Here is a 15485-nt window from a genome sequence, read left to right on the forward strand (position 1 = left end):
CTGCAGGAGCTAGCTCATCAACTGGGTCTGTCAACTCTTATACTCCCCGTATCCTTTTATATTATTATTTTTCAGATTCTGATCCAATCCCCCTGTAAATGATGTCAGTCTCTCAATTGCCCCTCCCAATCAAGTATTCCATGTTCAATGAACCCTCGGTGTGAAAATATTTCTTCTAACTTCCCTGTTTTTTTTCTACTGATGATCCGCAATGTGTCTCCCTCGTTACTGATTCACCAACCAGTGGAAAACATCTTTCACTATTTACCCCCCCAAAAGTTTGAAAATTTCTATTAGATTCTCCCTCAACCAGTGAAAGAAAGCTCCTATTCGCCAACCTTTCTTCCTATCTACAACCTCCCGTGTGCCTGTGATCATCCTTCACTGTGGTGGCAATATTTGTACATTAACTAATCAGCTGCCTTTTCAAGTGACAGACTGAAGGAAGTCAAAACCTACAAGATTAAATTGGAAGGAAAATTGTGAATTTATTTAGTGGATATTTTTAAAACTCCATTTCTGGAGTCGTTTCTCACGCTGAGGATGACAAGTAATCCCCATCACCCGCTTTCTTAAAGGGCAGTGCAGGGAGACGCAGCACCGAAAGCAAGTGGGAGGAGACTTAAGACAGTGAGGAGGGAAACGGCGAGAGCGAGTTGGGGGGGGGGGGGGGGGGAGGGGGAGGGATCAAGGGACCGGGCGGAGGGATCGAGTCGAGGGATCGAGGGATCGAACGAAGGGATCGAGTGGAGGGATCAGGCGGAGGGATCGAGGGGTCAAACGAAGGGATCGAGGGGGAGGGATCGAGGGGGAGGGAGGGCACAATTTATTCAAAGCTTTGCTGAGTGATTGTGGGACATTTAAAAAAAAAACTTAACTTAATGCTGAGCTTTAGTTGGAGCATCGTCAAAAAGCAGCACAACACCTCAAAGGGTCACTTTCAGTCCACTCTATTACCCAATCACAGTCTCAAGGTCAGGAAGACATCACACCAAGTGCCAGCTTCTCCAGCCATTATTCCTTTGCGTTTTCAGTGAACAGAGCGAAGTTCATCCCGTCTGTCCCAGAATGCAGTTTGTAAATAAGAGAAATTAATTAAATCTAGCACATCTCTCATGGCAGAGTTCGTAGATAAAAGTGAGGGGGCGGGGAGGATGCGAGGACAGGGCCAACTGAGTACTTTAGTAAGTCAGTGCATCTTTACTCACCTCAGTTTCATCCACAAATAAATCTACGGTCTATCCGAGAAGTTCCTTGTTATGGAGAGTTTAAAAAGCCTGGCAACTGGTGCACATCTGTCGTTTCAGGCCCTTGGAGGCTTTATAAATAGCCATATGACCAAACAAGTCCTCTGTTACATTAACCATACTGACTGGCTCAGGTTTTGTCAATCACAACCTCGTTCAATTCACTGGACAGAAGTTAGGAACTTAGGAGCAGGCCATTCAGCCTCTCGAATCTCTTCCGTCATTCAGTTAAATCAGGGCTGAACTGTATCTTAACTCCATCTACCCACCGTTGTTCTGTATCCCTTAATACTCTTGCCCTACAAAAATATACCAATTAACATCCAATCAAACTGCTTCCTTTTATCAAACCTGAATGCCTCAGGGATCAGAACGGAACGAGGTGCTCTGACCAACGCATTGCACAGTTTGTCACAATCTGTATCCGACTGGTTTGATTATGTATATAAAGCTTACAAGTGGAAGAAAGAGTAACACAAGCACAGAAACAATGAAAGACAGACATACCAAGAGAAAAATACAGCAAGACAGATAAAATTTGGTGGACAGCCTTAGAGGGAGCGGGAAATAGAGAAAGGTGAGAGATCTGCACAAAAGGAGTTGTAGGAGAATCTGAAATATACACCGAGATAATGACAAATGTGAACGAAAGGAAAAGAAAGAGAAAATGAGAAAGAAAGAAAATATGACTGAAAGAATCAAAGATATCAGAGGATGGACGAGCTGACTGTATTCAAGGGTTGGACGATTTTTCCCTATTTATTGTCCTGCTACAATAAATATCAGTGAATTATAAACTGTATTTCATCAATTCTAATATCACACAAACCTGGTGTCACACTATATTGCACACATGCTAGTAAGCCAGTGTTGCCGGCGGCGAGGGAGCGAGCATCGCCAGCAGAGAGAGAGAGATTATTGCCGGCAGTGGGAGCGAGATTATTGCCGGCATTGGGAGCGAGATTATTGCCGGCAGCGGGAGCGAGATTATTGCCGGCAGCGGGAGCGAGAGAGAGAAAGAACTGGCGGCAGTGGGAGAGAAAGAACTGGCGGCAGTAAGAGAGAGAGAGAGAGAGAGAATGAACTGCCAGGAGAGAGAAAGAGAACTGCCGGCAGTGAGACAGAATATTGCCGACAGTGAGAGAGGGTATCAACGGTAGTGAGAGTGTGAGTGAGAGCGAGAAGAATGAGGGAGAATTGCCAGAAAAAGAGAGAGAGAGAGAGAGAGAATGAATTGCCGGCAGCGAGAGAGTATGCATTGCTGGCAGAGACAGCGAGAGTATGTCGGCCGAGAAAGACAGGCCAACAACCGGAGACCGAGGGAGTGATTTCAGCACTTGTGTTATTTTCCTTATTCTGCGAATTCAAAAAATGCAGAAATATTTCTTTATGCTAAATATTTCTTTATCAAATGGCAGTGGATAAAGAACTCCATAGTTACTTTTCCTGGAGCCAATCAAAAACCCATTTGCAACGCTGGACAGAACTTATTTACAAATTCCGTCACAGGACATATGCCCCTCTGCCATCCTGCCACATTCTAACACCCATAACCACCACGCCCTCACCTCCTCCCACCGCACTCCTCACAATAAGCATAACCTCCGATTCACCATAACCCACTCCGTAGGAGACCCACTACACTACACTACACATTAAAATAGATCTAGTATTTAGATACGCATTCAATAGTATTAAACGCACAAAAGGAGAAAGAATTGCAATTGTCACTCTGCAGCTTCTTCCAACCTGGAAAACAAGCGCATCATCATCTGCAAAATCTCTTCAATCTGTGTCCAGCATATCTTTAGCTACAGACTTTGTGGCTTTAAAAAGGAACAGGTCAGTGTAAACATTGCTCCCTCTTAGTAGCAGGATAATACATTGTGATCATCTTCTAAAAGGAGCATACAGCCCAATTTAAAATTTCACATTTGTAAAATATGGTTCAAAAGCACAGAAAGCTGTTTTGAAAAATGCCAATGAGGAGGATGTGCGTAGACAATGAATAAAGTAGGAGCAGTTCACAAGACGTACCAACGAAAGACAAAACGAAACCTTGAAATTGCCACCACACAACACAACATAAAACATGTAGAAACTAACATTTTGCTAAAATACATTTCAGCTGTACCTGCTCCCAGGCAGAACCCCATGTAATCCTGTCAGTCAGATTGCCCAAATCTAGAGCTCCAGGAGACAGCTTATCTCTGTACTTCAACAGGGCTAACTCTCTCCACAGCAAGGCCTCTAGCAACGGAACAGCAAACCGTGCAGCTGATGTGATGGTATTTCTGGCCTCCACAAGCCTCGGACTTTACTCATTGAATGAGCTCAGGCTCCTCGAAACATAGGAAAGATCAGAAACTCACTTATCCATCCTATTGCAGTGGGACAGCCTCGGGCGTCACTGTATTTCAATTGCCTCCTTGTGAGAGCAGGAGACCAAACACAAGGGGCTGCCTTAGAATTTGAGCAATCACTTTCACAATGACGTCAAAAAAGAAATAATAAAACGTGAATGCTGGAAATTTGAAGCAGAAGCAGAAACTGCCAGAGATACACAGCAGATAACTCAATGCTTGAAGGAGAACAACAGGTCCACATTCTGGGAAGGAGGGGCCTTTCATGAAAACGGGAGGCAGTGAACTGATCCTGCTGCATATTTATGGCACATGGCGTTTTTACTACAGTTCAAGCCAAAGAAGGCATTGGCCCGAAATTTGTGATCGGGATGAGGGCGAACTGTCGATCGCCATCATTCCACCTTTGAAACTGACTGCAACTTCGGAATTTGGTGCAGGCACCTGTGGAAATCCTGAAGCTGTGGTTTGTCACCGACAGCTCCGAAACAGGCTGTACTGTGCCTCCCCCACAGAGCCGGCAATCAGCCAAATCCTTGAAAATGGAGAAAACTTCAGCTCTTCCGCAGTCAGTACGCTAAATTCCCCACTAAAAGTTAGACCCAATGGAATTAGATATAACTAGGATTTAAACAGTGTTATTGCTGTAAACAAAGGTTAAGGGTCAAAACTAATTTTAATTTTGTGCAGTATGAAATTTGTCAAAGAAACTTTTCAAAAACAATTGTTCTATTTTTTTTAATTTCAGGTTTGCCTTTTCCCCATGCAAGAGGCACAATTTTTAATTTGCTCTCTCAAACAATGTTTAAAAAGTTAGAATTTTAACAACAACTTTTATTTATATACAGGTGCAGTGTCCAAAATCCGGAATGTTCCGGAATCCGGGACAATCTGTGGCAGGGTCGTCCAGAATCTGCAAAATGTTCCAGAATCCGGACACCCTGCCAAACCGTTACTGCCGGTAGCTGGGCCCAGTGAAAAGTCAAAAAATGAAATCCAATACTGTAGTGACAAAAATTGCAAGAATAAAAACGCAAATCCTACCTGTTCCAGGCCAAGTCTTCTGGGTCTGCACACACAAGTCCCTTTGGCCAGAATCAACTCTGCACAGCACACAAGTCCCTTTGGCCAGAACCAACCGAACACCCGCGCGCAAGTCCCTGGCCAGAATCAAACTCTGCAAAGCACACTGCAGCTCCCCAAAGCAGCAACCGCGTGATCAGATCGCCACGCCCCATGACTCCGAGCAGAGCTGAACAGACCTCGCCCAACCAGATTGCGACTTTAAGTTTGCACACCTGTACTTGTAATAAAAAAATACTGCATATAAGCAGGCTTTCCATGCTGTGCCGGCACTCTGGAGTCAGAATAAAGAGACTAAGGTCACACTTACTCAAGTCTACAGTACTCAGGCACCTTGCTTTATTTGAGAGATAACAACTGGCGACGAGTAATAGATAACGAACCATCACGCGAAAATGCAGAGAACTGTTGGTGTCCTGGAGAAATTCTCAGAAGGTGATGATTGGGAAGCCTTTGTGGAGCGACTCGACCAATACTTCGTGGCCAACGAGCTGGAAGGGAATGAGAACACTGCCAAACGAAGGGCGATCCTCCTCACCGTCTGCGGGGCAACAATCTGTGGCCTCATGAAGAATCTTCTTGCTCCGGTGAAACCAACAACAAAATCGTATGAAGAACTGTGTACGCTGGTCCGGGAGCACCTAAATCCGAAGGAGAGCGTTCTGATGGCATGGTATCGATTTTACACATGTGAACGGTCTGAAGGCCAGGAAGTGGCGAGCTACGTCGCCGAACTAAGGCGCCTTGCAGGACATTGCGAATTCGGTGGATTCCTGGAGCAAATGCTAAGAGACCTTTTTGTGTTTGGCATTGGCCATGAGGTTATCCTTCGCAAACTATTGACTGTTGAAACACCGAACCAGAGCAAAGCCATAACAATAGCCCAAGCATATATGTCCACCAGCGATAACACCAAACAAATTTCGCAGCATAAAAGATGCATCGGCAAGTACTGTACACAAAGTAACATCGTTTTCAGGCAGGAATGCATATAACAGAACGTACACGCCTGCAGCTGCACGACCTCAGATGACTAAGAGTCCACCATCAAGTGTGAATGCGAGTCAATTAATACCTTGTTGGCACTGCGGAGGTGATCATCAAGCCCATCAATGCCGTTTCAAACACTATGCATGTAAAGGCTGTGGAACAATGGGACACCTCCAGCGAATGTGCAGACGAGCTGCAAACCCTGAAAACCACCATGTTGCAGAGGAAGACCGATCCATGGCGGATCAAACTAAATTCAAGACTCAAACCGAGGACGCAGAAGTGTACGGGATACACACCTTCACCACGAAATGTCCACCGATCATGTTAAAAGTTGAACTGAACGGAATTCCAGTCTTCATGGAATTGGACATGGGTGCGAGTCAGTCTATCATGAGAAAAAAGACCTTCGACAGGCTGTGGTGTAACAAAGCACACAGGCCCAAACTGAGTCCTATTCATACCAAGTTGAGAACTTACACTAAAGAGCTGATCCCTGTAATTGGCAGTGCAGCAGTAAAAGTCTCCTGTGATGGAGCGATGCACGAACTATGGATTGTACCAGGAGATGGCCCCACACTGTTCGGCAGAAGCTGGCTGGGAAAAAATCCACTGGAACTGGGACGACATCCAAGCGCTTTTGTCCGTCGACGATGCCTCATGTGCCTAGGTTTTGAGCAAGTTCCCGTTGCTGTTCGAGCCAGGCAGCGGAAATTTCTCTGGGGTGAAGGTGTAGATCCACTGGGTTCCCGGTACACAACCAATCCACCACAAGGCACGTGCGGTACCATACATGATGCGAGAGACAGTGGAGATCGAGCTAGACAGGCTGCAACGAGAGGGCATCATCGCACCGGTGGAGTTCAACGAGTGGGCCAGTCCGATTGTTCCGGTTCTCAAGGGCGATGGCACGGTCAGAATTTGTGGGGACTATAAAGTAACGATTAACCGTTTTTCGCTGCAGGACCAGTACTCGCTACCCAAGGCAGATGACCTATTTGCGATGCTGGCAGGAGGGAAGACGTTCACCAAGTTGGACTTGACCTCGGCCTACATGACGCAGGAGCTGGCGGAATCTTCGAAAGACCTCACCTGCATCAACATGCACAAAGGTCTGTTCATCTACAATAAACCGTTTGGGGTTCGATCGGCCACGGCTATTTTTCAAAGGAACATGGAGAGTCTGCTAAAGTCAGTTCCGCGCACTGTGGTTTTCCAGGACGACATATTGATCACAGGTCGGGACACCATCGAACACTTGCAGAACCAGGAAGAGGTTCTAAGTCGGCTAGATCGTGTGGGACTCAGGTTGAAACGCTCTAGTGTGTTTTCCTGGCGCCAGAGGTCGAGTTCTTAGGGAGAAGGATCACGGCAGATGGCATCAGACCCACCGACACCAAGACAGAGGCCATCAAGAACGCACCGAGACCACAGAACGTGACGGAGCTGCGGTCGTTCCTGGGACTCAATTATTTTGGTCATTTCCTACCCTGGTTAAGCACCTTGCTAGAACCTCTACACATGTTGCTACGCAAGGGAGATGACTGGGTATGGGGGAAATCACAAGAGACTGATTTTGAGAAAGCCAGAAATTTGTTATGTTCCAAAAAACTGCTTGTTCTGTATGGCCCATGTAAACGTTTAGTGCTAGCTTGTGGTGCATCTTCGTACGGGGTTGGGTGTGTGTTACAAGAAGCAAACGAATCGGGTACATTGCAACCAGTCGCTTATGTGTCCAGGAGTTTGTCCAAGGCCGAAAGGGCCTACAGTATAATTGAAAAAGAAGCTCTGGCATGCGTTTACGGGGTGAAAAAAATGCACCAGTATCTGTTTGGGCTTAAGTTAGAGTTAGAATCTGACCACAAGCCGCTCATATCACTATTCTCCGAGAGCAAAGGTATTAATACCAATGCCTCTGCTCACATCCAAAGATGGGAGCTCACGCTGTCTTCATATAACTATGTAATTCGCCACAGGCCAGGCATAGAGAACTGCGTTGATGCTCTCAGTCGGCTACCATTGCCCACCACCGGGGTGGAAATGGCACAGTCTGCAGACTTGCTCTTGGTGATGGATGCATTTGAAAACGAAGTGTCACCCATTACGGCCTGCCAGATCAGGACCTGGACCAGCCAGGATCCTTTACTGTCCCTTGTAAAAAAAAAAACTATGTCCTCCATGGGAGCTGGTCCAACGTCCCAGCGGAGATGCATGAAGAGATCAAGCCGTTCCAGCGGCGCAATGACGAAATGTCCATACAGGTGGACTGTCTTTTGTCGGGTAATCGCATGGTTTTGCCAAAGAAAGGCAGGGAAACGTTCATACGCGACCTACATAGTACCCACCCAGGCATAGTAATGATGAAAGCTATAGCCAGATCCCATGTGTGGTGGCCCGGCATCGACTTAGATTTGGAGTCTTGTGTGTGCCAATGCAACACTTGTTCTCAACTTAGCAATGCACCCAGGGAGGCACCACTAAGTTTGTGATCATGGCCCTCCAAACCATGGTCTAGGATCCACGTTGACTTCGCTGGCCCGTTTCTAGGCAAAATGTTCTTGGCTGTTGCGGATGCTTATTCAAAATGGATTGAGTGTGTAATAATGTCTGCAAGCATGTCCACTGCCACCATCGAAAGCCTACAAACCATGTTTGCCACGCACGGCCTGCCTGATGTCCTTGTCAGCGACAATGGGCCGTGCTTCACCAGTGCTGAATTCAAGGAATTCATGACCCACAATGGGATCAAGCACGTCACATCTACCCCGTTCAAGCCCGCATCTAACGGCCAGGCAGAACAGGCAGTCCAAACCATCAAGCAAAGCTTGAAACGCGTGTCGGAAGGCTCCCTGCAGAACCACCTGTCCCGAGTCCTGCTCAACTACCGCGCAAGACCACTCGCTCACCAGGGATCCCCCTGCCGAACTGCTCATGAAAAGGGAACTCAAAACAAGGCTCTCTCTAGTCCACTCTGCTCTCCATGATCATGTCGAGTGCAGGCGGCATCAACAAAGCATGTACCATGATCGCGCAAATTTGTCACGCGATATTGAAGTCAATGACCCTGTATTTGTACTCAACTATGGACATGGTCCCAAATGGCTTGCTGGCACTGTCGTAGCCAAAGAAGGGAGTAGGGTGTTTCAGGTCAAACTTGCAAATGGACTAACTTGCAGAAAGCATTTGGACCAAACCAAACTACGACTCACAGCCAGCCACGAGCAACCTGAAGAGGACACCACAAACTTCGACCCTCCAACACACACACACACACACACGTGGCAACCAACATCACGGTTGAGCACGAAGCTGAACTCATCATCGCCAGCAGGGCAGCCCAGCGAAGGCCCAACCAACTCACCTGCACCTGTGTTTGTACCGAGACGGATCGACTAGGAAGCAGAAAGCCCCAGATCGTCTCACCCTGTAAATAAGTGTACTATTGATTTTGCGGGGGCAGGGTGTGGGGGGGGGGGGGGGGGGGGGGAAGTGATGTTATGTATGCAACAGCTTATAACCAGCATTCTACCACCGCCAGAGGGCGCATCTGTTGAAGTCCCAAGGGATCCCAGCAATCCTTGGGAGCACCGCATATAAGCAGGCCTCCCATGCTGTGCCGGCACTCTGGAGTCAGAATAAAGAGACTTAAGTCACATTTACTCAAGTCTACAGTACTCAGTCACGTTGCTTTATTTGAGACATAGCACTCCCATTGTGCATGCAGTGACAGATGAAGAAATCATGCAGAGGGTTTTGCATCCAGAAGAAATGGATGAAAGCAGTGAGGATGATGATGATGCCTGTGATCAAGTCGAAAAAGTGCCGATTGACAAAGCAATCAATCTTGGTCAAGAATTAATTGATGCCTTAGAGCAACTAAGCTTCATAAGTGAAGAAGAAATATTGCAGGTCTACAGAATTCGAGAAAGATTAGTGAAAGAAAAGCCCAAATTATTTAAACAAACAACAATATTCAATACCTTTCAAATGATGTCGCAACAGAAGGCCCAAGACCTGCAACGTGTAACTACACCAGTCATTTCCACATTTGATAATCCTATTGCTGGCCTATCATCAGCCCCAGACATCATAAGCTGAGCCCTCCAGCCAATTGTAACTGTACCTGTTTATTTTTACTGTATAACAAATAAAAGCCTTCATTTACTATTTTATATTTCATAACTTAACTGTTTTACAAATAAAAAACCTTCATTATATTTCATGCTTTGAGTACTGTACATTTCTTTTCAAATTTGAAGATGGTAGCAAAAGATACAGACCGGGAAGCTCACACTAAGTACAGTTACAGGGTAATCCGTTGCAAACACAAGAGATAGAGGCTTACCATGCTTTGAGAAGAAGCGAGAACTGCAAGGAGAAGAACTACAAGATGACGTCCAAAAACCAGAAATATCGCAACCTGGGCCCGGGCATTTCCGGACTCGGGACGCGCTTCTGGCGTTCTGAAATCCGGAAATACCCGAACCTGGGCTTAGGCATTTCCAGGCTTCAGACATCAGAAACACTTTCCGAAGTCCGGAGAAACACGAAAACCGGTTCGTCCTCTGTCCAGAGGTTGCCGGATTCAGGAGGTTGTACCTGTAGAGCCTTTAAAGTAGTAAAACATTGCAAGGCACTTCACAGCAGTGTTATAAGACAAAACAAATAAATTTGACACCGAGCCACATAAGAAATTACGGCAGATGACAAAAAACTTGGTTAAAGAGGTAGGTTTTAAGGAGCGTCTTAAAGGAGGAAAGAGAGGCTGAGGTTTTTAGGGAGAGAGTTCCAGAGCTTAGGGCCCAGACAGATGAAGGTATGGTCACCGATGGTTAAGCAGTTATAATCAGCGATGCATAAAGAGGGCAGAATTTGAGCAGCGCCGACATCTTGTGGGGTTGTGAGGCTGAAAGAGATTACAAAGATAGGGAGGGGCGAGGCCATCGAGGGATTTGTAAACATGGATGAGAATTTTGAAATCGAAGCGTTGCTTAACTGGTAGCCAATGTAGGTCAGCGAGCACAGTGGTGATGGGTGATCGGGACTTGGTGCGAGTTAGGACATGGGTTGCTGAGTTTTGGATGACCTCAAGTTTACACAGTGTAGAATGTGGGAGGCCGTCCAGGAGTGCGTTGGGCGTAGTCAAGTTTAGAGGTTACTGATATGTCCTTACTATACAGTATAAATGCACACGGGGCCCCATGCTTGAGAGAAGGTCACTCTGTGACCAGTTACCTTTATTACCAAGACCTCAAGTGATGAAGGTGGGTGGAGCTTCCCTGTTATACCTAAAGGTCCAGGTTAGGAATGTCTCCCACAAGTTCACCCCTTGTGGTCAATGTTCTCAAGGTGTACAACTTAGGTCAGCTTATACATGGGTTACAATGACAGTTGAATACATGACATCACCTCCCCCCAAAGTCTTATTGGGATCACAGGTTAAGTCTCTCTGGTGGTTTACGCTCCCTTGTAGAGCGCCTGAGTTGGGGCTCCGGTTGTTGGCCGCTGGCCTGAGTGTCTGCTGTTTGCCGTGCCTCAGGCCTGTCCGGACTGCCCAGTGACTGGGCTCTCCTCCACTTGGTCACCTGTGGTGGAGTAAACTCTACGTCGTGTTCTTCCTCTGCTTCTTCTATGGGGTTGCATAGAAGTTTGATCCACGTGTTTGCGGCAGATTTTAGTTTGATTCACGTGTTTGCGGCAGATTTGTCCATTGGTAAGCTTAACTACCAAAACCCTGTTCCCCTCTTTGGCAATCACAGTGCCTGCAAGCCATTTGGGCCCTGCAGCGTAATTAAGGACAAAAACAGGGTCATTGACATCAATACATCGCGCCCTCGCATTCCTGACATGGTAGTCACATTGTGACTGACGCCTGCTCTCAACAATTTCTTTCCTGGTAGGGTGTATAAGGGATAACCTGGTTTTGAGCGTCCTTTTCATTAGCAGCTCTGCGGGTGGAACCCGTGAGCGAGTGTGGTCGGGATCTATTGGCCAACAGGAGGCATGATAAGCGGCTTTGTAGGGAACCCCTTTGGATTCTGAACATCCCGTTTGATTATCTGCACTGCTCGTTCCGCCTGGCCGTTTGAGGCTGGCTTGAACAGTGCCATTCTGACATGGTTGATTCCATTGCCTGCCATGAAGTCCTGGAATTCAGTGCTTGTGAAGCACGGGCCATTGTCGCTGATCAAGACGTCCGGTAGACCATGGGTGGTGAACATTGCCTGTAGACTTTCTACCGTGGCAGAGGATGAGCTTGAATTTAAAATGGCACACTCAATCCATTTGGAGTAGGCGTCTACTACAACCAAAAACATTTTTCCCATGAAAGGACTTGTGTAGTCCACATGGATGTGTGACCATGGCTTGGCAGGCCAGGATCAGGGGCTATGGGGGGCTTTCCCTGGGTGCGTTGCCCAGCTGAGCATACGTGTTGCACCTGCGAACACAAAGTTCCAGGTCTGCATCTATCCCTGGCCACGAAACATGTGACCTGGCAATTGTCTTCATCATGACAATGCCCGGGTGCTCATTGTGGAGTTCTCTGATAAACACCTCTCTGCCCCTCTGGGGCATGACTACTCGGTTTCCCCACAGTAGGCAATCGGCCTGAATCGAAAGTTCATCCTTGCGCCTATGAAACGGTTTAAATTCCTCAGGGCATGCCCCGTACGTGGCTGCCCAGTCCCCATTCAGAACACATTTCTTAACTAAAGACAGTAGCGGGTCTTTATTTGTCCAGACTTTAAACTGACGGGCTGAGATGGTCATGCCTTCGCTTTCAAAAGCTTCAACAGGCATGACCATCTCAGCATCATGCTCAGTTGCCCCCTCAGTGGTGGTTAGTGGGAGCCTGCTGAGTGCATCGGCGCAGTTTTCAGTGCCCGATCTGTGCCGAATTGTGTAGTCAAAGGCTGCTAATGTAAGTGCCCACCTCTGTATGCGGGCCGATGCATTCGCATTTATGGCCTTGTTGTCGGCCAAAAGGGTTTGTGATCTGTCTCCAGCTCAAATTTCCTGCCAAACAGGTACTGGTGCATTTTTTTTTTTACTGCACATACACATGCTAGCGCTTCCTTTTCTACCATCCCGTAGCCCCTTTCTGCCTGGGACAGACTTCTGGAGGCATAAACTACTGGCTGTAACTGACCATTGGCATTCACATGTTGCAACACACACCCGACCCCATAGGATGACGCATCGCACGTTAGAACAAGTTTCTTACACGGGTCATATGTTAGCACTTTGTTGGAGCATTACAAGTTGCGTGCTCTATCAAAAGCCCTTTCCTGGCTGTCCCACCAGACCCAATCGCGACCTTTGCGTAGGAGCACGTGTAGCGGCTCTAACAGCATGCTCAATTTGGGAAGAAAAAGTTACCAAAATAGTTCAGGAGCCCCAGGAACGAACGCAGCTCCGTCGTGTTACGGGGTCTGGGTGGCTCTCTGGATCGCTTCCGTTTTGGACGCAGTGGGTCTGATCCAGTCTGCTGCTACCCTCCTCCCCAGGAATTCTACCTCTGGAGCTAAGAAGATGCACTTCGCCTTTTTCAGTCGCAGCTCTAGCCGGTCCAGTCTGCGTAGCACCTCCTCCAGATTGTGGAGGTGTTCTTCAGTATCGCGACCCGTGATGAGGATGTCGTCTTGAAAAACCACTGTCCTTGGAATCGACTTGAGGAGACGTTCCATATTGCGCTGAAAGATCGCGGCGGCCGAACGAATCCCAAATGGACATCTGTTATACTCAAACAACCCTTTGTGTGTCGTGATGGTGGCCAGCTTCTTCGACTCACTCGCCAGCTCCTGGGGTCATGTAAGCTGAGGTCAGGTCCAATTTTGAAAAAAGTTTGCCACCGGTTATCGTCGCAAAGAGGTCCTCCGCTCTCGGTAGCGGGTACTGGTCTTGGAGTGACACCCGATTGATGGTGGCCTTGTAATCGCCACATATCCTGACCGACCCATCTGCCTTGAGCACCGGCACGATCGGGCTCGCCCAGTCACTGAATTCGACTGGCGAGATGATGCCTTCCCTCAGCAGGCGGTCCAATTCGCCTTCTATCTTTTCCCGCATCACGAATGGCACCGCTCTGGCCTTGTGGTGTACTGACCTGGCGTCCGGGTTTATGTGAATCACTACCTTGGCCCCCATGAAAGTGCTGATGCCGAGTTGAAATAATGAGTCAAATTTGTCAAGGACCTGTGAGCATCATACTCGCTCCACAGAAGAAATTTCATTGACATCGCCCCATTTCCAGTTCATGATAGCAAGCCAACTCCTCCCCAGTAGTGCGGGACCATCCCCCGGGATAATCCAGAGTGGCAACCTGTTCTCCGAATCTTTGTGGGTCACGTTGCCCGTGGCGCTGCCTAGCACCGGAATGATCTCCTTTGTATATGTCCGTAGCTGTGTGTCAATCGGCAATAATTTTAGCCTCCTGGCCTTGGACACCCACAACCTTTCGAACTGTTTGATACTCATCAGGGACTGGCTGGCCCCCGTGTCTAGCTGCATTAATACTGGGATGCCATTGAGGAGCACTTTCATCATTATCGGTGGCGTCCTGGTATGTGAACTATGTATGTACTCCACATGAACTCGCTGAACTTCAGCTTCCAGCGATTTCCCCCAGTATTCATTTGGCCTCGTAGGGCTTACATCGGGCCCGTCCTCCTCGTACATCAACCTGGCTGCAGGCTTCCTGCACATACGCGCCAAGTGACCACTGACGTTGCAGTTTCTGCAGGTATATTGCTGATACCTGCAAGCTCTGGCTGGGTGTTTGCCTCCACACCTCCAGCATGAGCTGGAGGCCCTGTTGTTGGAAACAAAAGGTCCATTGCCAGTCGATCGTCTCTGACTGTCTCTGTAACTGTCCTTAAGCGCACCATTAACAGGTGTTGATGGCCCCATTACTGGCCGCATTGTCCATTGCGATGGCATGAATCGCTGTTTAGCTAGCCATTGTCTCTGTTGAATTCCCCCTTTGGGTTCGACTACATGCTGGGGCATGTCCGATTGCCCTTGTCTGCCTGGAGAACTGTGTGCCGCGTTAACAACGTTGACTCCCTGGTCGATTGCCGCATTTGAGCCAAGATTTTTGTCATACATCATTCTGGTCTCTTCCTCCCCTGAGATAAATGTCTGGGCTATCAGAGACGCCACTTCCAAGGTCAAGTCTTTGGTCTCAATCAGTTTCCTGAAAATCCCAGTGTGCCCGATGCCCTCAATAAAAAAGTCTCGCAGCATCTCCACTCTGCATACATCTGTGAACTTACATAGGCTCGCCAGTCGCCGGAGATCTGCCACGAAGTCAGGAACGCTTTGTCCTTCTCGCCGCCGGTGCATGTAAAACCGATGTTTCGCCATGTGCATGCTGCTCGCCAGTTTAAGGCGTTCACTGATCAACTTACTGAGCTCTTCGGATGTCTTGTCCGCCGGCTTCTCCGGCACTAGAAGGTCCTTCATCAGAGAGTACGTTCTGGATCCACAAATCGTCAGGAGATGAACCCTGCGTTTGTCGGCCGAATCCTGTCCCAACCATTCCTTTGTGACAAAACTTTGCTGTAGTCTCTCAATAAAGTCATCCCAATCATCACCAACACAGTACCTCTCTTCTGTGCTGCTAATGGCCATGCTGGCATGGTTTAAATCCCAGTTTCTCGTCGCCAATGATATGTCCTTACTATACAGTATAAATGCACACGAGGCCCATACTTGAGAGAAGGTCACTCTGTGACCAGTTTCCTTTATTACCAAGACCTCAAGTGATGAAGGTGGATGGAACTTCCCCTTTTATACCTGA

At 47.8% G+C, this 15485-nt stretch overlaps 1 protein-coding gene across 2 annotated transcripts in view; it reads right to left on the reverse strand.

The window, feature by feature from the left end:
* The window catches only part of cars2 (cysteinyl-tRNA synthetase 2, mitochondrial), a 144570-nt gene that overhangs the window by 40820 nt on the left and 88265 nt on the right, over positions 1-15485 (reverse strand). The gene's annotated exons all lie outside the window — the stretch shown is intronic.

The sequence above is a fragment of the Pristiophorus japonicus genome, chromosome 10 (assembly GCF_044704955.1).
Source record: "Pristiophorus japonicus isolate sPriJap1 chromosome 10, sPriJap1.hap1, whole genome shotgun sequence".
Taxonomy (NCBI): Eukaryota; Metazoa; Chordata; class Chondrichthyes; family Pristiophoridae; genus Pristiophorus; species Pristiophorus japonicus.